Below are 21,082 nucleotides of genomic sequence, written 5' to 3' on the forward strand. Positions count from 1 at the left end.
ATGATTTTAAGGCGCTATTGAAATTAAAAATGGCTTTTTGAAACAAATGAATAAATGAATGAAATTGCTCTCTCTTGATCAAACACATACAAGCCCTCCTGGTCTCTTCTTTGAAGATAAAAATCGCAACTGGCAACACAGTCACTCTGTGTTCTGCATGCTTTTTGGATGAACAGATTGCCCCATCCAGCTCCCCTTTCTCTGGGCCTCATGTTATAGCAGGCAGCATATGTTAAGAAGAAAAGAAAACACAACTCCCTGCTACATGGCAGCAAGTCATACCAGCAGTAAATAAACAAGGCACATTATCCAAACACGGTCAGGGCTGTTGCAACATTTTTTTAACATAATAACTGCTTAAAAGAGGCCTCTGCTGTGAAAGACCTCATTGGACCTAGACTATGGTAAATGCTTGCGCTGGTAGTTTGGCTCAGAACTCAGCAGCTCTGACCGAGCTAGTAGGCAAAACCGTCAGCACTGAAACACCCCACAGGGCCCTCTCTTCCAGGGCTGATCAACAACTTGGCTAAAACAACAAGGCACTTAAGCTGCTTGCTGACTGGGAAACGTTATTGTTCTGCAATAGCGGGGAGGTTTGAATTTAGCTGCTCAGTGAAGAGAAAGAAGAGTTTGGATTTGAGTTTAAAGCAGCTAGTAATTAAACCTGGTGTTTTCCATCAGAGATGTTCAAACTGCTCTGAAGAAGCCTGGGCAATGCATCCTTGAGCTCTTAGGAAGGATTGCTCCAGGAGAATTTCAGGAATAACCAATACATTTATCTGAAAAGGAACATTTTGCTTGGCTGCTTGTACCAATTTTACAGCTGCAGAGGAGTGTTGTGTTTATTCCTGTGTTTACACAGCAGAGGAGTGAAAGCTGGTCCATATTTCCCATATGCTGAAATATATGGCACAACCCCTGACTTTCTGATACCTGGTCCCAGTAAATCACTGCCCCTATTTTCTCTTCTGGGAAGAGGATATGGATGTGTATTGAAAAATATTGGCATGCGTGCCATAATGCTAAAGTTCTTCAGGTTTCCATTCTGTCTCCTAGCTCTCTAGAAGTTAATATACCCAATACAATAACTATACACTCAATGCTAGCCTGCATCACAAAACAGCAAAGCTGAATTGGGTGGAGGCAATTTACTACAGAGAAGGAACAACAATGGAGTAAGTGCTTCACCCAGGAGTGACTAACCCCCAGATTGTGGGCTTTGTCTAGCCTCTGAAGCATATTTTCCCAGACCTGCAAGATCCAAAACAATTAAAACAAAAACACAAAGTGCTTGAGTGAGTGGAACCTGGTGGCTGTATCCATGCCATCAGATTGTGATCCTCAACATGTGACCCTCTAAGACTCTCTCTGTAGCCCTCAGAATTCCAGCGTCAGCCCCTCTCCCCAAGAAACAAGTCTACTGTCCAATGGTAAAATGCACATTAGTTTGACCCACTTTCACATCTGGTCCTACCCACCACTGGCATGTGGCCCCTGGAAGGTTGCCCAGTAAAGAATGTGGCCCCAGGGATGATAAAGGTACCTCACCCTTGATTTGAATGGAGAGGGATTTATAACCCATCTTTGGGAGGATATGTTCTCTCTCTCTCTCTCTCTCTCTCTCTCTGTGTGTGTGTGTGTGTGTGTGAGAGAGAGAGAGAGAGAGAGAGAGAGAGAGAGAGAGAGAGAGTATATGACCATACCCACTGCTGGTATATATGCCCCCCAGAGGGTAAACTAAAGATAAACAAAACCAAAGGGTCAACCAAACGTTGGCAACCTCACCCAGGCTTAACCCTGATATAGCCTGCCACAGAGCTTGTGCTTTGCTGCTGAGCTTCGGTCTTTCTCCAAATGCACAGCAGCAGTGAGCCCCTGGCAGACACCCTAGGGTTCTACGGCAGGCAAGGCAACATGGGATGTTTTCCCTGAAGGTATAATACTGGAAACTTGCCATTCTGTAGCATCATGTGTAGGTTGCTGGGCAAGTTTGCCTGTGCAGGGACTGCCATATTTCTACATGTTTTTCCAACAGTATGACCAACACGTCTTCCTGCTTAAGCATCCACAGAATCTTTGGTGAGGGAGGAGGATGGGGAGAAAACCAATGGGTACCACCTCTGGCTCCACTCTTGGCTGCCCCACCAGGTCCCCAGCAGCCAGCACTGAGTTGCAACATGCGGTGCTCAGGTTTGCTGTTAATGCCCATTTTACAGATGGGGAATGCTGAAGCTGAAACATAGGGCCCAAGGTTGCACACTTGAGTTTGTGGCAGAAGTAGGACTTGAACCCAGGCTTTCCAGCACATGGTGGTTCGCTTCCTCAGTCTGTGGGGCTAAAATGTATACCTTATGTTATATCAAAAATCTTGGACAAATTGTCTCTTAGTACCAGGTTAGGAAGAGCTTTTCCAACTGAACTAGTGTGTTGATCCGTCTAGCTCAGCAGTGGCTTTTCCTGGTCTTGGACAGAAGAACAGTGGTACCTTGGGTTACATACGCTTCAGGTTACAGAATCTGCTAACCCAGAAATATTACCTCGGGTTAAGAACTTTGCTTCAGGATGAGAACAGAAATCGTGCAGCAGGAGGCCCCATTAGCTAAAGTGGTGCTTCAGGTTAAGAACAGTTTCAGGTTAAGAACGGACCTCTGGAACGAATTAAGTACTTAACCAGAGGTACCACTGTATGTCTTTCCAAGTGCTACCTGAAATTTGAATCTGGGACCTCCTGCATGCTGCCCCTGCCTTTGCAAGACGTAGGGCTCTGCTCTCTGGCTCTGTTCCTCTGCCTACTTTCTTGATGGGAGTGGAAAAGAGAAACCGTAAAAGCATCATCTTGCCTGAAGGCTCCTCTCCTAATAACAAAATTATTTCCACTGTTACTGAAAGCAGCAAACTCTTTGAAAAGCTGCCATTTGGAAGAAAAGAGTTCTCTGTGTTGCACATTTTTGTGAAAGGGGAGAAAGACTGTGTAATTTTTATATCTTCCTGAGATTTTCTTCAGAGCCAGAAAAGATGGATAGTAGTGGCAAGATGGTCAAAATAACATCCTCAAAGATTATTTTCAATTGACTAATAATATCTCCCTTTTAAATAAATATGTAAATATATAAATATATCTGAATATACTGTCCACTATGATAATAAAAATGATGGTGGGCTAGAATGTGTTATTGCATTTTGTATATATTTTGAAATCACCTTTGGTTCAGCAACAGTGTCCTGAATTAATTTGTAGCTGTATTAGAATAATAGTGTATGTAATAAGGTGGGCCAGATATTTATCTTGCAACCTTCCTCTAAACATTTTTTACATGGAAAGAACAAACATTGCTGACGTTTATCTCATCTTCTTATTGGCCAATATATACTGTAATGTGTTCTTACCAAAATGGGATAATTAATGTGAATTACTTGCTCCTTTGTAAATTTCTCAAGGTTCTTCACACTATGCTTGTGGTTATAAAACCAGGGATGGTAGTTACTGTAAAATCATTCACATTCTTACATTATATGAAAAGGCCCAAACATATGTTTGTAACTATAAGCATACTGTGATTGGTTGGATATTGATGAAAATACTCAGTGGCAAACTGGCAGCTGTTTGCCTTTTAAAGATAAGATATAATGTAATGATGAATGTGCCACTGTTGTGATTATTTTTTTTAAGTTCATCAACCATGCTTTGATGTAGCATGATTAAATTAACTAATGGCCAAAAATATAGCTGAGATTTAGACTACTGGGTATATTTGGACATTTATACTTGTACTGTAGGAAAAGGGGCATGGGCCTAGCAACCACAATTTTTGGCCGCTGAAACCAGCCCAAAAAACTATGCAGCCCTGTTTAAAATACTCAGAATGTGTTTGCCAAGGAATGCCAACCTAGGTGTTTCAGTGGCTCTCTTTAGCATTCATACCATGGGCCTTTGTCTGGAGGCCTGCTTTATAACAGCTATAGGAGCTTTATGTGCGCAGGCAGAACAGCTGAATGAGAGCCAGTGTGGTGCAGTGCTTAGCATTGCAGACAAGGATCTGGGAGACTAGGGTTCAAATCCCCACTCAGCCTTAAAGCTCACTAGGTAACCTTGGGCCAGTCACTGCCTCTCAGCCTGACTTACTTAACCAAGGTGATAAAGGGTCAAGTCTTATGAGGAATGGTTGAGGGAGCTGCATAAGCTTAGCCTGAAGAGGAGGAGACTGAGAGGAGATACAATAGCCATCTTCAAATATCTACAGGTCTGTCACATGGATGATGGTGCAAGCTTGTTTTCTCCTCCTGAGGGTAGGACTCAAACCAGTGGATTCAAGTTACAAGAAAGAAAGAACTTTCTGATGCTGAGAACTGTTTAGCAGTGGACCCTCAGATGGTGGTGAACTCTCCTTCATTGGAGGGTAATCAGAAGTTTGGGATAGAGAACAGATTTTCCTGTTGATTTTCTATAACCTCTTGGAATTTATGCTTGCTGCACAGGGCACCTTCCTCTTCCCCCAGTGCCATCTGTAAGCCATGCGAAGAACCTGGTTTTTGTGGATTGTGAACCAGTTACGTTACTTGTAGGTCATCAATGGATCATAGGCAGACATGCTGTTCAAGACCAGGCATGGTCTTTCAGACTGTGGGGTGGGGGATCGTCATCAAAAGTTAGTTCAGATCTGCAACAACTGAAGTTTAGATGCCCGTTGCTTGGGTAAATTCAAGATTCAATAGTTAAAAAGCAAGTAGTATATTATTTTAAGGGCAATTGTTGTGGCATCTTAATAACTATAGCAATGTTATTGGCATAGGGTCAAACATGCTTTTCAAGCCTTTTAAATGAATATACAGTGGTACCTCAGGTTACGAACTTAGTTCCTTCCGGAGGTCCATTCTTAACCCGAAACCGTTCTTAACCTGAAGCGCACTTTCACTAATGAGGCCTCCTGCTGCTTCTGCGCTGCCGCCGCACGATTTCCATTCTCATCCTGGAGCAAAGTTCTCAACCTGAGGTACTACTTCCAGGTTAGTGGAGTTTGTAACCCAAAGTGTTTGTAACCCAAGGTAAAGGTAAAGGTAAAGGTACCCCTGCCCGTACGGGCCAGTCTTGACAGACTCTAGGGTTGTGCGCTCATCTCACTCTAGAGGCCAGGAGCCAGCGCTGTCCGCAGACACTTCCGGGTCACGTGGCCAGCATGACAAAGCTGCTCCGGCGAACTGGCACCAGAGCAGCACACGGAAACGCCGTTTACCTTCCCGCTATACAGCGGTACCTATTTATCTACTTGCACTTAAGGGTGCTTTTGAACTGCTAGGTGGGCAGGAGCTGGGACCGAAAGACGGGAGCTCACCCCGCCGCGGGGATTCGAACCGCTGACCATACGATCGGCAAGTCCTAGGTGCTGAGGTTTTACCCACAGCGCCACCCGCGTCCCTACAACCCAAGGTACCACTGTATTAATGTTTATAGTACCTGTACCCACTTGCAATAGCCCCCTTATCCCCTGCTTGGGTGGGAAAGCAATTAGCCTCCTCTCCAGTCGCCTCAGTATGTCACTGCTATGGTCAACAATCAGAACAAAACCCAAGAGCCCAACCAGACCAGATGACAACCCTGGGCAATTGTACACTAAAAGTTTGTCATATGCTGTACACGTTCCCTTAGTTACCCACAATATCAGAGTAGCTAAACTGGGCTGCTTGGAGCTATGGGTTCTATTTTGGGCTGGACTTATCTTGTACTGCATAGCCAAGGGCATGCTATGCTATGGGAGGGGCTGTGGCTCAGTGGTAGAGCATTTGTTATACACACAGAAGGTCCAAAGTTCAATCCCTGGCATCTCCAGGTAAGGCTGGGAAGGACTGCTGCCTAAAACCCTTGAAGAGTGACTGCCAGACAGTGTTGGCCATTGGTTCTCCAAGGGTGTGGTTGGTGTGCCACAATGGTGTGGCAGGAGAGGATTGCAAGTGTGGCAGGAAGATTCAAGGACAATCAAAGTAATGTTTAAACATTTCATTTGTGTTGATGAGGAGATCCCTAGTATAGAAAAGAGTAATAATTTTCCTTTTAATGTTTTTAGAAAGAAAGATGCTTTGTGCGAGGATACTGAGCTACAACCTAAAAACCGTTCTCCACCCCAAGCTCCAAGTGGTACCTCAAGGTTCCTTTGCCTTATTTTGCTGCAGGTCTGACCAGGACTTGGCTCCTCTCCTGGCTAAATGGATGCCATAAGACGGGGCCTAACACCAGCACTCTCAAGTAGCTGCCAGGCCTCGATGCCCCGTTAGAGGCTACTGCTGATGCTCTGGAACCCACCTTGGAAAAACATATCAGTGGCTTGGTCCCCTTTTAGAAGCAAAAAATCCAGAACTATTATTCTGTGATTCATATTATATGTAAAATAAAACCTGATATAAATTGCAGTCAAGTTACAGTCTACAGAGTCTGAAGCATGTGCCTGAAGAATGGGGAATCTTTTTCAGCCTGAAGGCTATACTTCCCTTTTGGCAAATATAAATTTTATCTTTGTTCAGTAGGCAAATTTCTACACACATTCCCACAACTCTCTCTTTCCCCATCCAGGCAAGCAAGAAGCATTGCCAGAATTCAAGGATACATTCCAGCCAGGCAAAAACACAAGAGGAGGGTACGGATGGGGAGGGGTGTGTGGCCTGGGGGATAGAGCAGTCTAGAGGGCCACATTTGGCCCAGTGTCTGAGGTTCCTAACCCTTGATGTACCTAATACTCCCACAAACTTCTCAGTGGTAGGCCCTGGCATCTGCAGACCAGCCTGAGAAAGGCTCCTGTCTGAAAGAAACCCTGCAGAGTTGCTGCCACTCAGTGTATTAACAATGAGGTGAAGAAGGAAGGGGAGATTCAATTTATATCCCACCCTTCTTCCTGAAGGAGCCCAGGGTGGCAGATACAGCAACAAAAAAATGGTTAAAAAGAAACCCAGCAACCTAGAAACAGTTTGGAAAGATTAAAAAAAAAACACAGTTTAAAATGTTCTAAAAACATGGTAAAAACATTCTCAGCCAGTGATCTCAAAGTTGCCAGGAACAGTGTCTTTCAGCCATCAAATGCCTTGGTAAACAGGAATGTTTTTAAATTCCTTCTGAAAGTCAATAATGAGGGAGACAGACACACTTCACCAGGGAGGGCATTCCACAAACAGGGAACCACCACTGAGAATTAGCATTGCCAGGTCATGAGTATTCAAGACCCTGAGATTTCAGGGCCCAAACCTGAGACCTTGGTTAGCCTCTGGTGATGTCATGGGGTGGGCCATGGAGTTAATTGGGAGGGAAGCAAGGCGGGGCAGAAACCCTGCACCCCAAGTATCTGTGCTATAATTTGCATTTGGACTGAAGCTTGCAAGCTGTAGGTGCAATCTTCTTTATACATCATCATCATCATTTATTGGCCCTCTTGCTCCCCTGCCCTCCACCTGCCACCTGGAGGGGCCAGGTAAACCTGAAGACTTTAGGTCTGGCCTGGAGGTCTGGCAATCCACCAACAAGCCCTTGCCACCAACTGTAGTCTGTGATGGCTGATATCAACCGGGGGGTGGGGGCTGCCTGCCCTCAGCCCTTTGTTGCTCTCCCTGTAGTCTGCCAAGCGCCACCCACCTTTTTCCTCTGCCCAGCTGATCAACCTTTGCTGAGCAATGGGGAGAAGATCGCTGCTCCCACAACCACTCAGAGCAGCGCAGCAACCGTGATCTTGTATACACTGGAAGTGTTGCGGTGGGAGAGGCATTACCCATTTTAATGCATAAAAGTTGTGCAGTGTACATATTATTATTATCATTATTAATTGCATTTATATCCAATCTTTTTCCCCAAGAAGCTCAATATGGCTTATTGCTCTCCCTCTGCTCATTTAATCCCCACAACAACCCTGTGATGTAGGTTACACTGAAAAGCAATGACTGGCCCCCCAGGTCACCCAGTGAGCTGCATGACTGAGTGGGGATTCGAACCAGGTCCCATGCTCAATTTATCACCAGCATACACATTCATGGCTTTAGTCTGCATGCAACCACATGTTTTCCATGCTGTATCCTGTTATTAGCCTCAATATTTAAAGTTTCTCTCTAGTGTCCCACATGCTTAGAGGCACACCAGTTCTGCTAACAAAAGCAATGGGACTTGAATGCATATCACGTTAAATCTACAGGATAACAAATTTGTGAAAGACAGCCTTATGGACTGCTCACATAGAGGACAATTTGATTTATTCAGACTAAATTTTAGCTTTGATTTTTTTGGGGGGGCAATAAAAGGTCAGGCTGTATGAAAGTATCTTAATCCAATTCTCAAATAATATAATGTTTGATATGCTTTAACATGCAGTATGTCGGTGATCCCTACAACAACCTTGCAAGGTAGGTCATTACTGCTAATAATGCAGGGGCTGAGGATGAAGGGGTGGGGTTCTCTGTTGGGTTTGTGGCAGAAGTCAGATTTGGCCTGGGAACTTTGAATCACAATTGGTATAATCTTTAAACTGAATGTTAACTTGTTAAAATAATTATGTTTATTTTTAAAACACAGCTTTGGTGTTTTGGATTTTCTTTATGTATATTTTGCAGTCTCGGGGCCTTAAAGACAACCTTGAGGCTCATTCGTGATTTCAAGGTGCGGTTTTGCTGTGAATGGGGAGTGTGTGTTCCACCAAACAGAAGGGCAAAAAAAATGTTCCAGGCCGAATGGAACAAGCTTCCCCCAAATGGCTCCTCTCGAAAGCAAGATCTTTGAAACTCATGTGGGTCTGTGACTCATGCTGTTAGCATGCTTACTCGGAAATACCATACACTTTACATAACAAAGTGGATCTGTATACACATATAGAAATGTAGGACTACGAAAAGAAAAGATACACCTTTGTAATCTGAAGTTGTTTGTGGACTCCACCAGCCCAGTTATCTTGGATCTATGCACATCCTGACATTTGCAAGGAGAAGGAGATGGAAACTTTTCAGGTTGGACAAATATGTGGCTTTCCCTCCCCCCACCACCATGGCTCGTTTTTTTAAAAAGCAAACACGTTCCTTTATTTTATCTTGCAAGCTCAGGAGTTAATGGGGCAAGGAGTAGATTGTTTTATTTATAGGCACAACAAAAAGCTGTATGATTTAGAAACAAACAAACAAACCCTTCCCAATGCCCTTCGAAAATGGGGAAACTGTTACAGACGTTGACCTAAAAATCTTGAGCTATAGCTCTTCCAAGCAACACATCTCAGCCATCAGGGCCATCCCAGTTTATTTTGCCACCTGAGGCAAAGGACAAGTTTCCTCCCTCACAGTCGCACCAAGAGAAGTTTACCATGTAGACAGGGCAAACTTCCTTCAGTGCTGAGGGCAGAATGTCCTCCACTGCACCCGAAGGCAGCAGGCCACATTACGGTACACAAGGCCCTGTATCTTCCAGTTCCTGGCCCTGGCCCCCTGCCCTCCAGCATCTGCTGCCTAAGGCAGCTGCTTCATGCTACCGAATGGTAGGGCAAGCACCCTCAGCCATCTTTCTCTATCCCTCCAGATGTGTATGTGCTATACATAAATTTCCCCCATGAATCCTGGGGACTATAGTTTGTGAGGTAAAAGGTAAAGGACCCTTGGACGGTTAGGTCCAGTAAAAGGCGACTATGGGATGCGGCACTCATCTCGCTTCAGGCTGAGGGAGCCAGCCTTTGTCTACTGACAGCTTTCCGGGTCATGTGGCCAGCATGACTAAACTGCTTCTGCTGCAACAGATCACTGTGACGGAAACCAGAGCGAATGGAATGCTGTTTACCTTTCCCGCTGCAGCAGTACTTATTTATCTACTTGTACTGGCATGATTTCGAACTGCTAGGTTGGCAGAAGCTGGGACAGAGCAATGGGAGCTCACACCGGATGCACGGATTCAAATCGAGCCCAAGAGGTGCAGTGGTTTGGACCACAGGAGCTACTTGCATCATGGTCCCCTCTCTCAGCCTAATAAGATTAATTATGAGTGAGATTCAATGTAGCATCAACACAAGAACTGGGACAAGTTGCAGTTCCCAGCCGGGCTGGCCCAAGACATTTTGGCACCTGAGGCAAACCACAAAATGGCACTCCACCCACCAAGGAAAAGAGGTGAGTGAATATCTACACCAGGAAGAAGGGTGGGCGTGGGGGTTAAGATCCACATTGGGAATGGAGCGGGGGACATGTGTTGTGTCCCACGTCACAACAACAGGAATCAAATCAACCTTACCTGATGGCTGAAATGCGAATCAGATGCAAGGGGAAGAGGCCTGCTCTGAATCATGCTGGGCAGTTGCAGAGCCCAGGAGACCCCAGAGGATAGCCCTGCCATTTCCTCCCAAAAGGTGGGAGAGAACCAGCAGCACCTCATACTCACTGAGAGGGCAGCAAGTGAGTGAGTGGGAAACTCTCTGGAAAATAAACATGAACTTTACAGCATGCTACACCATTAAAGAAAACATGTTAAAGATGCAATATTTAAAGATGCATGTTAAAGATGCAATATAGATGGTATCTCACCCCATCAAGACTCTTTATACAAAGATGTATAAAAACATAGCGAACAACTGTTGACAGTGCGGGGAAGGAGAGATGCGGGGAAGGTGAAGGAGAGATGTAGATGTGGGGGGCATGCAGAAAGATTAGAGTGTTTTGGAATCTCATTTATGATGAGCTGAAAAAGATCTTTAAGTCAACATTCTTAAAAAAGCCAGAAGCCTTTCTGCTTGGAATTTTAGGTAAAGACATTCCAAAAAATCTAAGAGAATTTTTTCAATATGCTACAGCTGCAGCCTGAATACTTACCGCAATGAATTGGAAAGTGGGAAAAGATCCAACCATAGCAGATTGGCAGTGCAAATTACTGGAATATGCGGAAATGGCGCAATTGACTAACAGACTAAGAGGTAATACAAGACAATCATTTATTCCAAAATGGGATATGCATAATAGATATCTACAGAATAATAACAGTGGTACAATATCTATCGCAGCATTAGAATGACCCTTGTCTAAACGAACTGTTAAGAAACAAGTAAAAAGGTACGAATTGTTGTAAGAAGGTATTAGAAAATACAGAAAGAGTAAGGTTATAATGATAAGTACATTCATCACCAGAAAGGTTATATGCATCAGGAAATGATAGGAAGTCTATTCTATGTTAGCAAAAGAGATTGTATAAATTTAATTTAAATTTAATTTTTATAAACATATATAAGATTATCAGTACATGACTGTTTTCATCTTGTTATATTGTGTATGTTATCTATGTATTTCAGTAAAGCATTTAAACTGGGGGGAGGGGGACAGCAGGTCCACACACTCCAAGGAGTGCATCACAGCTGTTGGTGCCAATGTGGCAGTAACAGAAGCAGGCAATGCTTTCCTTGGAGGCCAGTTCTGCTGCCTCTGTGGATCCTGCTGCCTAAGGCGGTCACCTCATCTTGCCTTATGGGTGGGCCAGCCCTAGTTTTCAGGATTATTTCGGGGAAAGTAATGTGCTTTAAATGTGCTTCAATTGAGCAGCCTCTGAGTGCTTCCAGACGGGGAGATTAATTTGTAAACAGGGAGTTGAGATACTGCAAATGAGACATAAGTGACAGGCTAGTTTGTTTTTTTACTTACCAGATTTCCCCCTTGAAAGGGTGAATCTAGAATGAAATGTGGAGAAAATGCAGGCTGGGATTTTGATGCTGCTGGCATTATGGGGACTCTGTGAAAGACTTGCATGCAAGAGAAGCACTAATCCCACAATAAAACACCCCCCTGGATGTTTCCCTTTCATGCACATTCACACTTGCAACCCACCCCTAAACCTTTCCTCTGGCTGCTGCTCCATCCTCAGGCTGGACGCGAGTGGCGCTGTGGTCTAAACCACAGAGCCTAGGACTTGCCGATCAGAAGGTCGGCAGTTCAAATCCCCGCGACAGGGTGAGCTCCCATTGTTCAGTCCCTGCTCCTGCCAACCTAGCAGTTCAAAAGCACGTCAAAGTGCAAGTAGATAAATAGGTACTGCTCCAGCGGGAAGGTAAATGGCATTTTGGTGCGCTGCTCTGGTTCGCCAGAAGCATCTTAGTCATGCTGGCCACATGACCCGGAAGCTGTACGCCAGCTCCCTTGGCCAGTAAAGCAAGATGAACGCCGCAACCTCAGAGTCGTCAGGGGTCATTTTACCTTTACCTTACCATCCTCAGGCAGCATGAGGTCCACAGTGCTGGAACTGGGCCCCTCTTTTGTGGGTGCTCTAATCTGAGCACTGGGCAGCCAGGTTGGGAAAGCCCACTATTTTAAGTCCTCACAATGCTATATTGTGGCAGCTCTCTCTGAGTTCTTCTACAGCCACTGCCACCAATAAGCAGGGGCAAGCAGGCGGGCAGCAGTGACTGTGGCAGGGTGGGGTGTCCTGGATTATTATTTTCTAATTAACTTTTTGGGAAGCCTGAAATTATTATTATCATTGTTATTATATTCTTTTTTCAAAAATGTTATTGTTTTATATGTTTTGTAAACGACTTTGGGGTTGTTTTTTTGTTTTGTTTTTACAATCAAGCAGTTTGTAAACTGAAATAATAATAATAACAGCCATTTTCATCATCATTTGTGTCAATAATTATTTCAGCCATCCTGTTCCTGCTTGCAGGCTCATCAGACCTGAGAGTGCATCTAATGCCCACCATTCACATATTGCATTTGTCCAGAACTACTTAATGAAGCTCAGGGGGCCAGATGTCCGAACCCAGAAACAGGCCTGCTGGCAAATCCCTTTAATGTAGCCGAAGCTGCTGCTTTTCTTCTCTTTTGCATCTGGCTCAGGAACTGGCCTGGTTGGGAGAGAGGTAAGCACCTCTAGGTGTTATAAATAGCCTTCAAGGGCACATCTCTGTTATCTTCTGGGTGCCTCCTAAAAACCTTAATTTTTTAACAAGCCTGTTAAGTGGATGGTTGCTATTATTATTATTATTATTATTATTATTATTATTATTATTACTACTACAGTCTGTAGCAGTATTGGATTTGAAATCTGTATTGGATGTTACTTGGTTTTAACATATGAAATTGCTTTAACCAGTTTTTAATGTATGAAATTGTTTTAGCTTTTTAAATACGATTTATTTATTTATTTATTTAAAAATACTTTTATTGTTAGATCACTTTGAGGTGTTTTAAACAAACAAGCAAACAAACAAATTGTTGATTGCTAATATTGCCCATGGATGCTGCCTGCCTGCTCGTACTTCGTTTATCAACAGCTGGCTGTAGGATCTCCCCTCTCAGCCTGCTCTTTGGAGAGAGAAATCGGTTCCAGGAGAATTGCAATGAGCTCTGATTCTAGAAGAGGCCAAGTTGATTACGCATTCTAGCTTTTGGAACTCTAGTTTCCGACATGAAGACTGACAGTGTGTCGACGTGTGGGGGCGGGCAGAGAGGATCAGCACCGCTTTAGGATCAGCACTGCTTTAAGAGATCCAGAGAAATTTGCTTTTGCTCTAGTCCTTGAAACTAGTGGCTTCTGATCCATTTGTCCATTCATCTGGTAAACAGTCCTGTAAAACAAATGCTTAAGCAACCAGAAACTGAGTCTGTGCTTATGTTTGTGTTCTAGGGCTATAGGAGCCTCCTCTGCCACGTTTCATTTGCAGATGCTACCATCTGGTGGTTAAATGGAGTCATCTGTGTAAACAAGAGGCGGCTAAACTTTTTTGACCTGAGATCTACATTCTTCCTTTGCCAACCCTCTGGGAACCATGCCATCTCAGGACTCATTTGCTAATCCCACACTTTTCAATGCATTTCCCCATCATTTTTCTAGCTGCAAGAAGTCTCTTTTTTTTTTTTTAGGGTGGGTTTGTTACACTAGGGGGGCAGAGCACATTAATCCACTTTAAATGTGCAAGTCTAAAATTCCTTCCTAGTGATATATAAATTTATTTGAAACTATAATCTAACTGATAGTAATGTGAAATGGTTTTCTAACTCTATTACAGTGCTACCTCAGGTTACAAACAGTTCGGGTTACAAACGCTTTGGGTTACGAACTCCGCTAACCCGGAAGTAGTTGCTCCGGCTTGCGAACTTTGCCCCAGGATGAGAATGGAAATCGCATGGCAATGGCACAGCATCAGCGGGAGGCCCCATTAGCAAAAGCGCGTCTCAGGTTAAGAATGGTTTCAGGTTAAGAACGGACCTCCAAAACTTATTAAGTTCATAACCCGAGGTACCACTGTATATGCCACTGTTTTGTGGCAGGGGTGCCAACTTGAATAAAATATTGGGGGGGGGGAGGTGCACGTACACCATTTGAATGGCAATGCCCATCAACTTGGGGGTGGGCTCAAATATTTTATTGGGGGGCAAAGACCCCTCTACTGCTAGGAGTTGGCTCCTATGTTCTGTGTCAGCTGTGTTGGCAATATCAAAATATCACTCCTCTGTGCTGCTGCTTATGCCCCCTACGCCACCAAATCTCTACCTTCCTTCCCTTGTTTCTTTTTAATTGCTGATGCTGTTCATTTCCAGGTACACATTTCCTCTCCTTTCTGGGTGGATTTACCTGGGAGGAAGGAATTCTCTTTGTACTCAGTGGACCTTATTTCTGTGTAGGAGTGTCTGAGACTGTGGTTAGTTGTGTTGGTCAGCAAGGACCAACAGGCTGGATTTTCGTCTTTCCCAGTTTACCCGGATTTTCATTTGTAAGATTACTCTAGGGCACAAAGTTTAGTGCTTGCTTGCTTGTGCGTTTCCAAGTGGGGCCTGTTTGTGTGGGAGCAACAAATACCCGCCTGCTTCCAAACAACACACATTCTAATGTGCCAACAAGCCCAAAGCACCGTCCTCTCTCCCTTCTTCTTCAGCTTGCAAAAGCTTTCCTTATTGCTTTTCCTTCTAGTCCTTCCCTCCTGTTGAGTTTGTGTATGTGCACACACACTCATTTTGAGGCATTTAAACCAGCACAGTGTGTGACGCAGCCTAGTAATAACAAAGAAACAATATGGCAAAACCCCAGCAATACACATATAAAAAAGCACCTCTGCACAGTGCATGGATTTCCTTTCTTTCTGCCAGAAGCAGTACAGCAGTGGGAGGTTCAGGGGTATGTGTGTTATGAGCTGCTTAAGCAAAGTCACAGGTGGGATATTCAGAACAGGCAATGTTACACAAAAATTGTGAAGTGTGGGCTTTGTAGAATTGGAATTGTGAACAAATTGTATCGGAATGGAAACAAGGAAGGCTATGGAGCACAAAACAGATTTGGAAAATGTGGATTTCCAGCTGCAGGGTGGATAAACCCTCCCTTTCTCTCTCATACACAAGTACATAGCCCCCTTCTCAGCTGATCTCATCTAGGGAGCTAGAACTACTCCCTGCACATCACATGATTGATCTGATGATGAGGATGGTGCTGACTTCCTTCCCCATCAGGGTCTTGCAGGGTGGGGAACCTCAGACCCCGGGGCCATGGTCTGTGGTGCTCTAGCCTCTTTGCCCAGCCATTAAAACTCTCCCCAGACTACACCCCTCACTGGCTCTCCTTTGCACCCAAGTGTTTCTACCAGGCTGGAATGTGCTGGAACTCTGGTAGTGCCTATTGCTTGGATGCAAGATAGTGAGCTAACCTACTGCACAAAATTTACATTGTTCCATCTCTAGCCCTGCCCACCGCTGGCATGCAGCCCTCAGAAAGTTGTCTAGAAAGGAATGCAGCCCTTGGAATGACCAGTGTTCCTCCACTCTAGAATGTTTAAGCCACTCTGAGTGTTTTGTCTACCTTCTTCTTCTTCTTCTTCTTCTTCTTCTTCTTCTTCTTCTTCTTCTTCTTCTTCTTCCCCAGGCCCCTCATGATCAAGCTTGGCATCTTGAACCCATTATTAGATGTTCGAGAATAGTTTTAACACCTGGTATGCTTCTTTACAGTTCTTGCATACTGTAAATATTGCCCAAAGTGCAATATTTAAGGACTTGGAATTTAAATTTCTTCCAGTCCCTCATTCCTCTCTGTTTAATAATGAATAACTTTATTACACAAAAAGCACTGTAGTCCAGGAACAGGGGAAGCTGTATTTGTCATTTAAAAAAGGTGTTTGGCTAATGATGCGCAAAGGAAGGCAAGAATTATACTAGTCCTAAGGCTGACATAATCAGCCCTGAGTGCTCACTGGAAGGACAGATTGTGAAGCTGAGGCTCCAATACTTTGGCCACCTCATGAGAAGAGAAGACTCCCTGGGAAAGACCCTGATGTTGGGAAAGATGGAGGGCACAAGGAGAAGGGGACGACAGAGGACGAGATAGTTGGACAGTATTCTCAAAGTTACCAGCATGAGTTTGACCAAACTGTGGGAGGCAGTGGAGGACAGGAGTGCCTGGCGTGCTCTGGTCCATGGAGTCATGAAGAGTCGGACACGACTAAACGACTAAAAACAAAAGGCTGACATACTGCACAGAACAGTGTGCTACCTTCCACACACATCTCAAGGTGATGTACAACACACAATAAAAACTAAAAATGGTTAAAAACAATTCAAAGTAGACAACTATGCCAGAGACCAATTCATCATGCTGGGAAAGCTTGTTTTAACAAAGATATCTTCAATTGTTTCCAATGCAAAGAACTTGATGCAAAGTGCCATTGTTTTTATACTGCATCAAAACTGAAACAGGTTGTTCTTGATGGTATCCCAAATCATCTGGGATAACAGAGATAATTCACTAGCCATTAACCAGTAATCAGAGTTGCAGCCAGGTAATCTTGACTCTGGACTTCATGGTCTCAACAGCAGCATGTGTTTGTGTGTGTCTTTAGACAACCATGCATATTACTTCAGCGATGAAGCATGCATTTATTAACTACATTCCTGATGTGTTACTGCAAAACTCAAGCCCCAACAAAAATATGTAGTTTTGCACTTTCAACGCATGTAACTATCACAACTACAATAACAACATGAATATCTGGCAACTGCTGTCCCATGAAAAGTTATTTCTTTCTTTCTGTAATGGTCAGAGTTAAGACTTGAGAGGCTGGTATTCTTGCTCCCACTCAGGCATGAAGCTCACATGGTGGCTTTGAGCCAGTTACTGCCTCTTAGCCTTAAACTACCTCACAGGGTTGTTGTGAGGATAAAATGGGGGAGTGGGGAGAACCATGTATGCTACCTTGAGCTCCTTGGAGGAAAAGGTGGGGTAGAAACAAAGAAAGTATCCAATTTTTCCTCCCCAACGAGCCCAGTATGGCCAACAGCAAATGATAAAACAACAAAAGCCACTCCCTCGGGAAGGATGCTCAAGAACAGGCATAGGCAAACTCCGGCCCTCAGATCTTTGGGACTACAATTCCCATCATCCCAAGCTAACAGGATGTCCAAAATCTGGAGCTACATGCACCAAGGAAGCTACCCAGCTTTTGGAAAAGGACACCAAACCAAAAGCCCCCAAAATCAAGAAGGCTTGAGCTAGAGAAGAGCCAGCTGCCCTTTATACCCCATCTGCCAGGCCCAGCAGCACTTGGCAGCACAATGGGGCAGCCAACAATGGCCCAGCCCCAACCCCCCGCCATTGCCTTTCCTCCCCCATGGGTTGCAGCACTGTTAACTAACCATGTCTTTCCATCAGGAACCTGAGGGACAGACAGAAGGACAAGACACACACAGCACCACTACCACAAGCCTGTGTGTGTGGACCTACCACACCAACCTGGAGATGAACCTGCTTGAGTCTCCTAGCCTCCTAGTGAGTACAATCACAAAAAAAGCCATAGCACACACCTGCATATACACACACTTACTGTACATCAGGGTTGGCTTAGTTGTAAGTCAGTGCATACCCACAGAGTATTGCCATCAGTCTTTGACTACTATTGTGCCCAGTACACAAGCTGGGGTCAACAGGGAAGGACCTTAGCTCAATGATAAAAACATCTTGTTGGCATGCAGAAAGTCCCAGGTTCAATCCTCAGCATCCCCAGATGAGGCTGGCAGAGACCCTTTCTGAAGCCCTGGAGAGCTGCTGAAACCATGCAAACAATACTAAACTAGACGGGCCAGTGGACTTCCTATGATGTGAATGATCAGTTACACTATATGGCAGTGATGAGACCTTGTCAACCCTGTGCTGTTATCTAAACTGGCTGTCAATTTGCTGCCAGGCCAGGTTCAAGGTGTTACATAAAGTCCTTAACAAAGTGGGGCCAGTTTACCTGTGAGATTGCCTTGCCCCATGTATGTCCACCTGATTGCTTCAGTCTGCAGAACAGGCACTCTTACAGGTGCCACATTATACCTGTTCCATGTCTGCAAGAACTCCCTGCCTGTTGACATCAAGCAGATACCTTCACTGTACTCTCTTTAGCACCTGCTAAAAACATTTTTGTTTAGCCAAGCCTACTCAGATGTTAAGAATGTTGATGTGTTTTTATTCAACCAGAGTACTCTTAAACAAGGGTGAAAAAAGGTTGGAGTGGGTTCTACAGGTGGATCTCTGGGTGATTTGCAGTAAATCAAGGGTTTCTGACTTTCCACTGATTAACAGCAACCTAAACTTTTCCCACCTAAACCTAGGCTGCTGTGAGGAAGAAAGCTACCGTATTTTTCCGTTTATAAGATGCCCCCATGTATAAGGACCCCCCCCCTAATTTTGTGGGACTAAATTTTAAGAAAATGAGGGGAGATGGCCCAAGGTTGTTGAGCCTCTCCCCCCACGCAGATGCAGGCAGCAAACACTCCCTAGATTGTTTCCTACGTGTAGCGGCATTGGCTGGTTGGCCGGAGGGCGACTTCCCCTGATGCCACTGTGCGCGGGAAACGATCCAGGGAGTGCTTCCCATGCACAGTGGGATTTGGGCAAGTTGCATTCCCATCAGCCAGTGTCCCCATATCGCATTGGGGGAAGCTGTGTGCCCCCAGCCAGCGCCCCCAGATTGCTCCTTACTCGCTGCGGCACTGGGGGAAGCTGCGCTCCTGCCAACCAGTTGGCTGGCGGGCGTGCCGCTCCCCCCCCCCCATTCCACTATCTGTGTATTGGATGACCCCCATTTTTGGACATGATTTTTTAGTCAAAAAAGCTTGTCCAATACACGGAAAAGTATGGTAGTTAGGAGAGAAGTCAGGTGAAAGAACTGTGAGCTCAGTTCACTTCTGCTACTGAGAACAGATACAAAGGCTCAGAAGAACCCTGTTCTTAAATGCAAGGGTGAAACTAGGCTTTATTTCACCTGGCTCAAAGACCCAGTTTTGTGTCACAGCCGCAAATATTTGCACACACAGGCTGGAAGCCTCAATGTTGCCCCTCTGGAGGCTTCACCTGGACCAAAAAACCTAGCTACCCCACCTTCCAAGTAACTATAACACTGCTTTAATGCCAACCACATTAACACTTAGCCTGTGTTGGTGTATCTTGGGCTTCTACAATTAAAACAAACCAGATCTGACAAGCCTGAAATCTACCAACCCTTTTGTCTAGAAGATTAAAGCAAAATGATGTTACTGATTTTCACACACACAAGCAAACACACAACACACCAGAGGCTTAGAATGAATGGAATTTCACAAAGCCCTGAAGCAAACTAATAATCGCCACCTTATCTGAGGTGGAAACTTGCCCCCATTAGATCCTCGGACCTTTTGGCTTCAAAGAGTTGTCAATACTTTATCTATGTCGGCAGCTAAGATGCGGGGTGGGGGTGGAACGGGACACCAGTTCTATCACTTGGGTCATCTCTGCTTAAATAGATGTAGAGATCTTGTTTCAAGCTACTTTGCCTTTCTCTGCTCTGACTGGAAGTTTACCACATCCATTCCTCTCTCTTTTGCCCAGTCTGTCACATGATTTCTGTTATATCATGTGGGAGATATATCAAACTGTTCCCTGCCCCTTTTTGGGGAGGCACCTCTGAAAAATTATGTAAGCTCTTAAGAAGAGGCTGCTGGATCAAGCCAATGGCCCATCTAGTCCAAGCATTCTGTTCTTGTAGGAGCCAACCAGATGCCCAATATGGAAAGCTGACAAGAACCTGAGAGCAACAACACCCTCTGCAATTGTGACTAATAGCAACTGGCATTCAGAGGCACCTTGACACTGGAAGTAGAATATAGCCATCACATCTATTAACCACCAGTAGCCTTGTCCTCCATGAATTCTGAGTTGGTAGCCATCGCTGTCTCCTGTGGGAAGGGGTTCCATAGTTTAGCTATGTAGTGTGTCTTCTTTTTGGTAACACATTTCCTTTTTGGAGAGTGCTGTTGCACAAGTAAACCCTAGCACACTTCATTTTGGGTGTGAGGAGGAGAACTCACACACAATATTAAATTACTGATTCCTGATTAAAACAGGGAGCTGACGTGGTGGGCAAAATCATCTTGGTTGACCACAAACTTGACATGAGCCAACAGTGTGACGCGGCAGCTAAAAAAGCCAATGCAATTCTGGGCCTCATCAATAGGAGTATAGCATCTAGATCAAGGGAAGTAATAGTGCCACTGTATTCTGCTCTGGTCAGACCTCACCTGGAGTACTGTGTCCAGTTCTGGGCACCACAGTTCAAGAAGGACACTGACAAAATGGAACGTGTCCAGAGGAGGGCAACCAAAATGGTCAAAGGCCTGGAAAGGATGCCTTATGAGGAACGGCTAAGGGAGCTGGGCATGTTTAGCCTGGAGAAGAGGAGGTTAAGGGGTGATATGATAGCCATGTTCAAATATATAAAAGGAGGGAGAAAGGTTGTTTTCTGCTGCTCCAGAGAAGCGGACACGGAGCAATGGATCCAAACTACAAGAAAGAAGATTCCACCTAAACATTAGGAAGAACTTCCTGACAGTAAGAGCTGTTCGACAGTGGAATTTGCTGCCAAGGAGTGTGGTGGAGTCTCCGTCTTTGGAGGTCTTTAAGCAGAGGCTTGACAACCATATGTCAGGAGTGCTCTGATGGTGTTTCCTGCTTGGCAGGGGGTTGGACTCGATGGCCCTTGTGGTCTCTTCCAACTCTATGATTCTATGATTCTATGATCTTATTCTAGCAGCTGAAGACACACATCTGGCTTGGCTGAGGATCACCAACTTCTGACACTTTCCCGAGCTGGCTAAGGAAACCACAAGG

Source organism: Podarcis muralis, chromosome Z (genome assembly GCF_964188315.1).
Source record: "Podarcis muralis chromosome Z, rPodMur119.hap1.1, whole genome shotgun sequence".
NCBI lineage: Eukaryota > Metazoa > Chordata > Lepidosauria > Squamata > Lacertidae > Podarcis > Podarcis muralis.